The sequence below is a fragment of the Anomaloglossus baeobatrachus genome, chromosome 5 (genome assembly GCF_048569485.1).
Source record: "Anomaloglossus baeobatrachus isolate aAnoBae1 chromosome 5, aAnoBae1.hap1, whole genome shotgun sequence".
In the NCBI taxonomy this organism is placed as follows: domain Eukaryota; kingdom Metazoa; phylum Chordata; class Amphibia; order Anura; family Aromobatidae; genus Anomaloglossus; species Anomaloglossus baeobatrachus.
In genome coordinates this window covers 42,959,557-42,971,688 of record NC_134357.1, presented here as the reverse complement: position 1 = coordinate 42,971,688, position 12,132 = coordinate 42,959,557, and the positions used below count along the sequence as shown (strand labels likewise).

The 12,132-nt window shown below is 41.2% G+C and overlaps 2 protein-coding genes across 3 annotated transcripts in view; one reads left to right on the top strand and one right to left on the bottom strand.

Moving 5' to 3' along the window:
- Positions 1 to 2,359, top strand: part of INSYN2A (inhibitory synaptic factor 2A) — an 89,759-nt gene extending 87,400 nt beyond the window's left edge. For both annotated transcript variants that reach the window (XM_075352252.1, XM_075352253.1), the window contains exon 4: positions 1 to 2,359. This exon is cut by the window's left edge and continues 252 nt beyond it. The gene's annotated coding sequence lies outside the window, so the exon portion shown is untranslated.
- Positions 1 to 12,132, bottom strand: part of DOCK1 (dedicator of cytokinesis 1) — a 523,077-nt gene that overhangs the window by 325,590 nt on the left and 185,355 nt on the right. The window lies entirely within an intron of this gene.

The window sequence follows — 12,132 nt, the reverse complement described above, 5'->3', positions numbered from 1 at the left end:
ACCGAAGGGGGATCTTGTTAACCTGAGGTTTTCAAGAAGCATATGTTTGGTCAGTATGCAGATATCTACTGTGTGTACCAAAAAGGCCTTTATACTTGCAACTCACTGACAGGAGCAAGGTATAAAAAATAAAAAAAAAAATCACAACATGCCAACTTTTACTAGCAGTTCACTATGCGGGATGTAAAAATCTGGATTAAAATTTGTATTGCCAAATGTGAAGAAAAGGAATCGGAAAATGTGGAAGATTTATTTATTTTTTTTTAATTATTAATATTATTTTGGTTCAGCATAAAACAACAAAAACAAACAATGGCTATAATTTGGGTTTCTTTTATTTAGTTTATGGTATGAACCATGAATTCGAGGAGAAAGTTTATAGCCTTACATAAAAAAAAAATATATATATATATTAAAAAAAAAAAAAAAAAAAAAGGGTCTTTCATCTAACATTTTATTGCAAAATAAAAGCAGGGGGATGAGTGCAATTTTCAGCACATCAAAAAAATCCGGAGAAAGCACAAATTTTCACATGGTCGGAGGCCAATGAAAATCTCAAAGATGTGACTAATTATGAGTTATGCCTTCCCATGCTACCGAATATTTTTTTTTCCTATGTCATTTTCACGCTCACTTTAATATTGCAGAAAAGACATTTAAAAATTAAAAAAAATTGCTCGAGTCGGAGCAACCAGGCATATCCCAAAGTCAGAACATGCCTTTAATCTCATTGTTCGTTGACAGGGTCAAGGATATGGAACGCTTTGTTTTCTTAGATCTAATTTCTAAATGTTTTCGTACCCAAAAAGCTTAAAAAAAAAAAACTATTGAAAATAAAATAAAAATACAAACAATACAAAAAATATATATATAAAAAATAAACCATAACAATACAATTCTGGCTAAAAGTTTCATAACTAATGTTGGAATACTGTTTGGTCTCAACCTTACGATGTTTTATATAAGTATTCAATGCCATACCATTGTAAAAGAAAGCCAAGACTTATTTTATTTCTATTTATTTTTTTCCCGGTTAATTTGGCATTAAGCTTTGTTATAACAGGTCATAGAGATCTACAACTTTTTTCAATAAAAAAATGGTATAATTTAGATAAGTGGAACTTATTATTCTATGTCTGTTTAATTAAAATAATTAAGGAAAAAAAATGTGAATATGGATATTTTCTAGGTAATTTTAAAATAAAACTATTAAAGATTAATTTTTTACTATTTAATGGAAGAAATAGTAAATGAATGAAGGATTGTTACGCTACTTAGTATAGTATAATACAGTTATCATTTTCCCTTAAATGAGGGAGGGGAATGAAATAAAAGAAAATATATATATCTATATTTACAAATCATTTTTGCAATGTATCCTGTATAGCTTAGATCGATGAGAAAGTACAGAATTAATTTTTCTACAATGCTTCCCAGAGTTGTAAAATATCATTGATATTGTTGAAGAATCATTTATCTTTTTGGAAGAAAAAACCCCAAACATCTAGACCATTAAAAGGAACACAATCTAACCATCAAATAGTGATTTCTCGTCTTCTCCTTCTCACAATCCTATCTCGTCCGGAAGGCAAATGGGTTGGGAGAGTAGAGCGCGGGGATCTCGACTAATTCATCCGATACACAGACTAAACATGGCCGAATCAGCAGACGGGGTGACTGCTGTGTCCAGTCTTAAGCCCCCATAGACATTTGATAAGTCAACTATCTTCCCTAAAGGCCACTTTACACAAAGCGGCATCGCTAGCGATGTCGAAGGTGAAAGCACCCGCCCTGTCGGTTGTGCGTCACAGGCAAATCGCTGCCCGTGGCACACAACATCGTTAGTCCCCATCACACATACTTACCTGCCTAGCGACATCGCTGTGGGCAGCGAACCGCTTCCTTTCTAAGGGGGAGGTTCGTTGGGCGTCACAGAGGTGTCACTAGGCGGCCGCCCAATAGAAGCGGAGAGGCGGAGATGAGCAGCCGGAATATCCCGCCCACCTCCTTCCTTCCTCATTGCAGGCGGCCGCAGGTACAATGTTGTTCCTCGTTCCTGCGGTGTCACACATAGCGACATGTGCTGCCACAGGAATGACGAACAACCTGCGTCCTGCAACAGCAACAACATTTGAGATTAGAACGACGTGTCAACGATGTGAGTAATTTTGATCGTTAGCGGTCGTTCGTGCGTTTCACACGCAATGACATCGCTAACGAGACCAGATGTGCATCACGAATTCTGTGATCCCAACAACATCTCGTTAGCGATGTCGTTGCGTGTAAAGCCCCCTTAACTAGATGGGATTGTTCTGCCGTGTGCTCTCTAGCAGGGACCGGTTTCCCCAAATAACAGGGATTGGCCATCGGAAATCCAATTTACTGGAACCTTTTCTCCCCCAACATTTTTTGAGGGCAAGTCAGGAGGCCCCCATACACATAAGACTGCTGTCCGATTCTACTGATATTTGCTGATTTTTTTTTGTTGTCAATGGGGTATACACATCAACAAAAAAAAAAAACAAAAATCAGCAAATATCAGTAGAATAGGACAGCAGTCTTATGTGTATGGGGGGCCTCCTGACTTACCCTCAAAATAATGTTGGGGGAGAAAAGGTTCCAGTAAATTTGATTTCCAATGGCCAATCCTTGTTATTTGGGAGACCGGTCGCTGTTAGAGAGCACACGGCAGAACAATCCCATCTAGTTAGGGAAGATAGTTGACTTATCAAATATGTATGGGGGGCTTTAGACTGAAACATGTAGTCAAAAATACTAAACTCTACCCTACTCGTGATTGATCCATCAGATTAAGAACATCCAAATATGTTGCCCATTAGCAATCCCATTATTAATTTCTAAGTTTAGAGTTCCTTTAAAATGGGTCATCGGGCAGGAACATTTTTTTTCCCTAGATATTTTTTTTTAACAAATGACTCAGAATAGGTATAAAAAAAGGCAACACTCACTCCATCTAATCCTCAACTGCTGCAATTCTGATGCTGCCCGTATCACCCAGGGGTTTCTACTTTCTAGACGCGAGTTGACTCACATGGAATGCTAGGAAATTTAGCGCTAACAATCTTTGGCTGATGCAGGTGACTGCTACGGCCAACGATCATCTGAGCGGGCATTTCCTTTGTGTCAAGGAGGAACCAAAAAGTCTGGCAGAGTGGCAGTCTTCGAATGGGAGCAGAGACTCAGAGTATTATGTCTATTGTTTTAGAACCCATTCTAAGTCACTGGCAAAAAAATTGTATCTACTGTAAAACATCTGTAAAGGGTTAGTCCGAAGAAAAGGAGTTTTCACCCATCCACATAAATTCTAGATTAGATTGGATTCCCCACCTCCACTCCATCGATTGCCAGAGAGGGAACTTTTTTTGCCTTGGAATGGAGCAATAGTACACATTCCCAACCAATTAATTCTCTATGTGCTTGAACCATAGAGAAAAGAGTAGTTAGCGAGCTTGTGTAATAGCACTTCACCCCAAGAGAGACAAAAGTACCCTATTTGGGCTGTCAATGTGAGTATTGACAGTCATACCCCTGAATGATCTATAGGTTTTCATTAGTGAAGAGTTAGCACTACCATGCTCAGGTGCTCACAACTAGTGATAAGCGAGTGCTAAAATGCTTGGGTCTTGTAACTAGAAAAAGAGCGCTACCATGGTTGGTACTTATAACTAGTGATGAGCGGGCACTACCATGCTCAGGTGCTCGGTACTCGTAACTAGTGATGAGCGGGCACTACCATGTTTGGGTCTTGTAACTAGTGATGAGCGTGCACTACCATGTTTGGGTCTTGTAACTAGTGATGAGCGGGCACTATTATGCTCAGGTGCTTGATACTTGTAACGAGCAGTTGGACGCTCAGACGGGCTCGACTGGAATACTCTATTATAATGTAAGTCAATGGGGAACTCTAGCATTTTTCCGGAAGATTTTCCAGAAAAATGCTTGAGATTTCATTATACTCTGTACACAAGTCGAGCCTGTCCGAGCGTCCAAGAACCGAGCATGAGTACCGAGCATGGTAGTGCTCGCTCATCACTAGTTACGAGTACCAAGCACCGAAGCATGGTAGTGCTCACTCATCACTAGCTACGAGTACTGAGCACCCGAGCATGGTAGTGCCCGCTCATCACTAGTTACGGGTACTGAGCACCTGAGCATGGTAGTGCTCACTCATCACTAGTTACTAGTACCGAGCATGGTAGTGCTCGCTAATCACTAGTTACGAGTACTGAGCACCCGATCATGGTAGTGCCCGCTCATCACTAATTGCAAGTACTGAGCACCTGAGCATGGTAGTGCCCGCTCATCACTAGTTACGAGTACTGAGCACCTGAGCATGGTAGTGCCCGCTCATCACTAGTTACGAGTACTGGGCACCAGAGCATGGTAGTGCCCGCTCATCACTAGTTATCACCTATCCTGCAGATAGGTTACAACTTTTTCTCAGACAATCCCTTTAAAAGGAGTAATGTGAGAATATTAGGATCAATATGCTGCGGGGAAAAAGCAAGTTCTAGAATGGTTTCTGCGTACTACACAAATCCAATGGTCAGTGGTGATTTAAATTTTAAATATTTTTTATTTTTTTTACAAAATATTAGACACGACAGTACAGATTAGCCACACAATATTTAGAAGATACCGATATAAACCCTCATGTTTTTTTTCAATCCTAGACAAATAATTGATATAATATTAATACCAGTGTGTGAAAGTAATGCAGAAAATGAAAGGTTAAATGCATGGATCGGTGATTTTTCTTTTTTAGTATTTTTATTTGTCACTGCTATGGGTACATCCAGATAACAAAAAAGGTGCTTTATTTTCTATCACTATGTGATAATTTGAAGCAAGTGTAAGGATTGTACAATTTTCAGTAATATTGTATTAGATATGTATTTATGCCCAGATAAATTTATGCTTTATTATGAATAATACTTGTCAGACTTGCTTAATAGGGCTACAAAAAAAATGTACATAAAAAGAAATATAAAATTATTTTTGTGTATAATATAGTCTGTGTAAAAGGAATAGTGGTAATGTGCCAAGAAGGAAGTGCAATTGTTTTATTTGCTGGGCCGGGGGGAAAAAATAATATATAAATATATATATTACTGTATTTTTTATTTATTTTTATTATTTTAATTAAAGATACATATGTTTATACTGCACAAAGAAAACTTTGTTTTAAAAAAAATCCCCAAATAAAGTTTTGCCCGTACTTTATGATTTAATTAATAGAATATTACATTAAATGAATGGTTATCATTTATCAGAAAAGCAGATTTTTCTCTTCTGCCGTTAACATTTCGATTACAAGATTGAACAGGTATTGTATTCACGGACATCTCAGCAAACCAGGAAAACTAACAGCAGGTTCTTGTCTATATACGATTTTGTGGATATTTTTAGGATGCATTTGCTTGTCGAAAGATTCTTCCCATGTTGCGTACATGCTGCGTTTTATTCCACAGCATTTTTCTTTGTGCAGAAAAAAAAACAAATTGGATGTGATTTCATGAAAACTCGTGCCCACTGTGCGTTTAAAGGGTGTACATCATGAAAAAATTACCAATAGTTTAAATCAGATTTTTGTGTTACATGTACCGTGTTTTCCCAAAAATGAGACAGGGGCTTATATTCTTTTCTGCTTTGAAAAATGCACTAGGCTTATATTTGCAGGGTGTATTAGTGCCCGAGGATCGCACCACAATTCTTACTAGCTTTCCTGATCTGAGAGTGACAGCTGCATAGACATACAAGAGATCACTCCCCGATCAGGAGTGCCGGCTAATTAAGTGAATGAATATTCACTCTCTTCCCCACCCAGAATCCTGCACGGCACAGACACTCTATGCCTGCTCTATTGTATCACAGTAGGAGGAATGCATCTCACTCCTAGGTGGCTGTATAGATATACACACTGTCACTCTCACATCAGGAGTGACGGTTGCTTAAGTGAATGAATATTCCCCCTCTTCCCCATACAGAACTTCACCCACCGCTTTGAGTCCTGCATGGCACAGACACTCTTTGCCTGCTGTACTATATCACTATATGAAGATCACAGCTTAATCCTCGGTGGCTCTCCTGATCTGAGAGTGACAGCTGCATAGACATACAAGAGGTCACTCCCCGATCAGGAGTGGCGGCTAATTAAGTGAATGAATATTCACTCTCTTCCCCACCCAGAATCCTGCATGGCACTGACACGCTATGCCTGCTCTATTGTATCACTGTAGGAGGATTGCATCTCACTCCTCGGTGGCTCTCCTGAGCTGAGAGTGACAGTTGTATAGATATACACGCAGTCACTCTCAGATCAGGAGTGACGCTGATTAAGTGAATAAATATTCACCCTCTTCCCCATGCAGAACCTCACCCACCACTTTGAGACCTGCACGGCACAGACACTCTTTGCCTGCTGTACTATATCACTGTACGAGGATTATAGCTTAATCCTTGGTGGCTCTCCTGAGCCAAGAGTGACAGCTGCATAGAAATACACGCTGTCACTTTCTGATCAGGAGTGCAGCCGATGATTGCCATGAGCAAGTGATGACTAAGAGAATAAATATTCACCCTCCTCTCCCATAATCCTGCCCACCGCTCTGAGTCCTGCACTGCACCCACACTCTATGCCTGCTGTATTACCGGTACTGCCAGCTCAAGGCTTTCATCGCAATCATTAGAGACTCTCCTCAGCTGAAAGTGACAATGAGTGTGTAGGTCTATGCAGCAGTTACACTCAGCTCAGGAGAGTTGCCGATGATTGCAATGCGATCCTCGGGCTGGCAGTACCAGTAATAAAGCAGACAAAGTGTGGATGCAGTGCAGGACTCAAAGTGGTGGACAGGATTACGGGAGAGGAGGGTGAATATTCATTCACTTTATCAGCCATGCGCTTGCTCACCGCAATCATTTATAGTACTCCTGATCTAAGAGTGACAGAGTGTATGTCTATGCAAGAGATCCATCAAGGATTGCGATGCGATCCTCATACAGTGATACTGTAGAGCAGGCATAGAGTGTTTGTGCCTGTGCAAGGTTCAGAGTGGTCGGTGGGATTCTGGGTGGGGAATAGAGTGAATATTCATTCACTTAATTATCTGGGAATTAGAGCAACACAAGGGGACAATAACAGTTGCGTATCCTGAAATTCAGAATACTATTAGTTTGACTATGCAAATAGGGCTAATATTTGGAGTAGGGCTTGTATTTGAAGCCGACCCCAAAAAGGCTGAAAAATCCTGCTAAGGCTTATTTTCTGAGTAGGGATTTTTTTGGATGAAAGACGATATTTAAAAAAAAAAAAACAACACACAAAACATGGCAATCCTGCAATTTTCACACCAGCCACTGGGACTTTTTTTAGACTTATACTTCCTGTCCTTTTAGTAAGAGTTTTCAGCATGTTCATTATCAGCAAAGGCAGGATTACAATAACAGGTAATACCGCTACACCCAGCTGATAACACAGGATCTACCAATCACAAAAGGTGATTTTACACTTGACCCTTGTTGCCCCTCCCTTCACAATGATCTTTGCACACACTCATTTTACCCTTCGGTACAAAAAATAGGGTTGGGATCTGACCATTGCGACTAATGTACATGTGTTATTTCCGGAAACAAGACGTTAAAGCCAAAAAAAACAAAGATTGTCTAGTTTGAACATTGTAAGATTACTCTTATCATTTTTTATACAAATTTTAACATGTAAATAAAATTTTTTCCAAAAAATATAAAATAAATAAATTTAAAACAAAAACCTAATGATTTAAACAATTATCTGATGACTCATTCCCTTTAAAGACGCCATTTATTGGTGGGGGATTCCCTATAGGCTTCCATGGAGAGCCTGAAAAAAAAATGCATAGAGAAACATATTTGCATTTTCAAAGGAAAAAGAAAAAAAAAAAGCTGCTGGAAGTCTGCACAAAAGGAGCATAAAAAAAAGGTGTTAAAAAAACTCCCACAAAAAAACAAACAAAAAAAAAACCTCCCTGTATTTTTGTGGAAAAAAAAAGCAGTGTTTTATAAGGAAGTGCTTCCATTGCTGGTAAGATGGGGAATCAAGGTGGACTCGTTCTCCTTACCAGTATGGAGTATTAAAGGCGATACTCCAAGGGTGAAAATCATGCAAATTATCTCTTTTACAGAACAAAAGAAACTTGCAACCTCCACCTGGGAGAGGTAGTAAATGTCCGAGCCGTATAATGTGACCAAGAATAATCGCCAAGCCAGCACCTCCTCTATGGACCATGGTTTGGGACAGTTTGCCCCTCATTGGAGTTGACTGATCTGGCTGAGTGCGGTGTCTTAGATATTACAATAAAATACACCAAAAATCTTACCACCTGAAATATAAAATGACCAAAATCTGCACAAATTAATAACTATAAGTGAAAAAAGGCAAGATACATCATAAACAAAACCACATACAAATATGTCCTTCCTCAAAGAGGCTGTCCATTACTTTTACATTGATGGCTTATCCTTAGTGAGGGATCCTGCATCTAGGTCCCATCCCACCGCTTTTATGATGCACCTCGTTTTCCAATAAAAGTACCCCCGGCACGGAAGCTGTTTGCGGTCGGATTTCTTTCTATTCTGGACAATATTGGATCTTCTGACCAGCATGCTCAAACCGGATTTTCTCTGAGCCTGGAGCTGACTTCCACACGTGGTTTAACTGCACAAGGTAACACAGGTGGATAGAGTGGTGCAGGACTTTGTCTCTATTGCACGTGTTATCCTTAGGATAGGTCATCAATGTCTGATCGGCCGGGGTCAGATTCCCCTCACCCCCGCTAATCAGCTATGTTCAGTGTTGGGGCAGCAAATACTCAGTTGTGGAGCTGCCTCGTCTTGTGAGAGCGGCCACGGCCGAGTACTGCACATCCGCAACTCATTCGAATAAATAAGAGGCGGATGTGTAGTGCCCGGTCATGACCACTAATAGTTGACGGGGCAGCTCCAGAACTAAGCATTTCCGGCCGCCGGCACCAAAAGCAGTAGAGGTGTCGGGAGTTGGCCGATCAGACATTGATGACTTATCCTAAGGATAGGCAATCAATGTAAAAGTAGTGGACAATCTCTTGAATTTGCCTCTACACTTGACATACCAAGACATATGGCATAAGATTAGGGTTGGGCAAAAAGATAGGCAAGGACCCTTGTCCAAGGCCTTGTCTATAGTCTGTCGCCACCGAACCAAAACCCAACAATCCTACTACATACTGCCATCCCAGGTGCCTCTTCTGATCAATATGCCCGGTAGGAGTTTCCCAAGGCTCTTGTCTGGCAGCCATGTAGTACCAACATGGCCAACAGACCAATGATCCAACAAATAATTTTTTCCCCCCAACTTTACAAGAAATGTTAAGGCCACTTTACACACAGAGATAAATCTGCGGCAGATCTGTGGTTGCAGGGAAATTGTGGACAATCAGTGCCATGTTTGTGGCTGTTAAAAATGGAATAATATGTCCATCATTTCACTGCAACCACAGATCTGCCAAAGATTTATCTGTGTGTGTAAAGTGGCCTTTAGGCAAATATGTAAAAGAACAGACATCCAGTGAATGTCTCGACAAATGTTATCCATTGCCATTGCTCACCAACAGGTTCCCATATTATTTTTACGGCATGGCTGTGAACATTGGTCGCCTTATTTGCTCCCAATATTAAAAATAATATTGGGAGCAAATAACGTCAATGTCAAATTACCGTATTTTTCGCTTTATAAGACGCACCTGATTATAAGATGCACCCCCAAATTTGGTGAAGGAAAAGAGAATTTTTTTTTTTGTAATGTTAAATGGGGTCCATCTTATAATGCCAGTGTCCGTCTAACAAATCAAATAGGGTATATGTCCCTCATAGCCCCCCATCCTAAAATTAGCCTCCCTTAATCTGGATATGGCCCCCTTATATTAAATATAGCCCCCTTGTGCTGGGACACGTCCCCCTGTGCTGCTCATGGCCCCTATAGATGGTACACCTCCCCTGTGTATGATATGGCCCCCATGTGTGCTGCCCATGGCCCCTATAGATGGCACACCTCCCCTGTGTTTGATATGGCCCCCATACTGCTGCCCATGGCTCCTATAGATGGCACATCTCCCCTGTGTTTGATATGGCCCCCATGTGTGCTGCCCATGGCCCCTATAGATGGCACATCTCCCCTGTGTTAAATATGGCCCCCATGTGTGCTGCCCATAATAAAATAAAACACTCTTTCCTTAGCTTCTCAGCGCTGTCCCTCCTCGTGTCTCCCACCTCGCAGTTGAGCTCCGGCTTACTCTACTTCCTGGTTCTTGCTGCCGGTCATGTGATCGGCACGGCAGAGTGATATCTCTACGTGCCTTATCGCAGCAGCAGGAGACCGAGACCGGAGATCAGCGCAGGAGGTAAGTAAAGCTTTTTTTATTTTACTATGGGCAGCAGCACGGGGGCCATATCGAACACAGGGGGGGGGGGATCATGTGCGATCAAAAGAGGGCGCAGGCAGATATAATATGCCCCACTGCCGGACAGCAGCAGTGCATATTATATGAGCGGGAGCAGGAGATCAAACGCTGCCGCCCGCAGCTGTCACCTGCCCCCAGCACCGCTCAAGAGCGGACCCTGCAGTATATATGTACACCCCCCCCGTATATTCGGTTTATAAGACGCACCCCCTACTTTCCCCCGAACAAAAGTGCGTCTAGTATATATTTATTTTTCGTTTTTAAAAAACGTTTCCAAAAATGATTTTTAGCTAAAACTGCAAATATTTCAGCCCCCAAAAGTTGTCTTTTTATCCTTTAGAGAGTGCAGAGAGCCCTTTATTGTTCCTATATTTGTACCTCCATTATCTTCATGGTCTATGAGACTGTCATAAAAAGCAGAATACAGCAGTCCTTCAGACAATGAATAGAGCAGATGTCAAGTATAATGGGACCTCCACAAAGACCTGTTCTCTGGAACCCTGCAGGTCCCAATGTGAAAACCCGCGTAGGCTGTGCTCACATATCGCTTACATGTTCTGGCATTTAAAATGCAGAGTAATTTTTAATGAATCCCGTTCACTCTACGGCAGACATACTATAAGCATGCTGGGGTTCATGAGATGTTTTTCACCCATTGCACAATGAAAATTAACAAGATGCAAATTCAGAAATATAGTGCAGGTACAATTAAGTGAATGCAGCTGCCTCCAGTGCTGCACTCCTTTCCCAGATTACTATTGCACCCCTCTACAACCTGGCTGTGCGGGGTAACATTTTAAAGAAGATTCACTACTAAAGAAGTGAGGTAGCCCCTTATTCTCAAGATCAAACCTCCCTCCCGCAGAGATTATTAAGTGATGTACAGTATATCCTTACAATAAACCAATAATTCCCTTTAAAGGGAATCTGTCTGTAGGATTAACCATACGTAGCCATATGTAAGAGCATGTGGATCATAGAAAGTTAAAAAAACAAACAAACAACACAATAGTACCTTCATATCTGCAAGCTAATGAATTGTTCAATAAATCCATGTTTTTCTTTTATGCAAATAACAGGTTAAGATCCATGGGCCAGATATGGATCTCCCTGAGAATTTGACTACACGGCTTAGTTTAACTGAAAGGCGCGTTCAGTGAGAGCAGACTGTCAGTCATTACATGTTTCACAATCAGACACAGCTTAGCAGTGAAATCAGATCAGAGCTAACAGGGCGCAGCCGAGCTAAGAGGGCGCAGCCGAGCTAAGAGGGCGCAGCCGAGCTAAGAGGGCGCAGCCGAGCTAACAGATGACCGCTAAAGTGAAAAACAGAACAGCAGAAGTGAATTTTGTCTCACTGCAAAAACTTTGCAGCTGCAGTCCTCTTCACAGTGCTTCAGTTTCCATCTTACAGGCAGTTAGTGCGGGGGAAGAGCAGTGCAGCAGAGCTGACAACTGTGCTTGTTGTGTCTGTAATGAGATAAGGTTCAACTCTGCTGTACTATGTGATAATCAGGCAATGCTCTGCAGCAGGGCTGCCAGCACTATGAGAGGGTAAGTGCTGCTGCAAATATTTGTAAGGAGACAAAGTTGACTTCTCCTGTGCTGTGGTAGCTCTCATCTCACTGCTGAGCTGTGT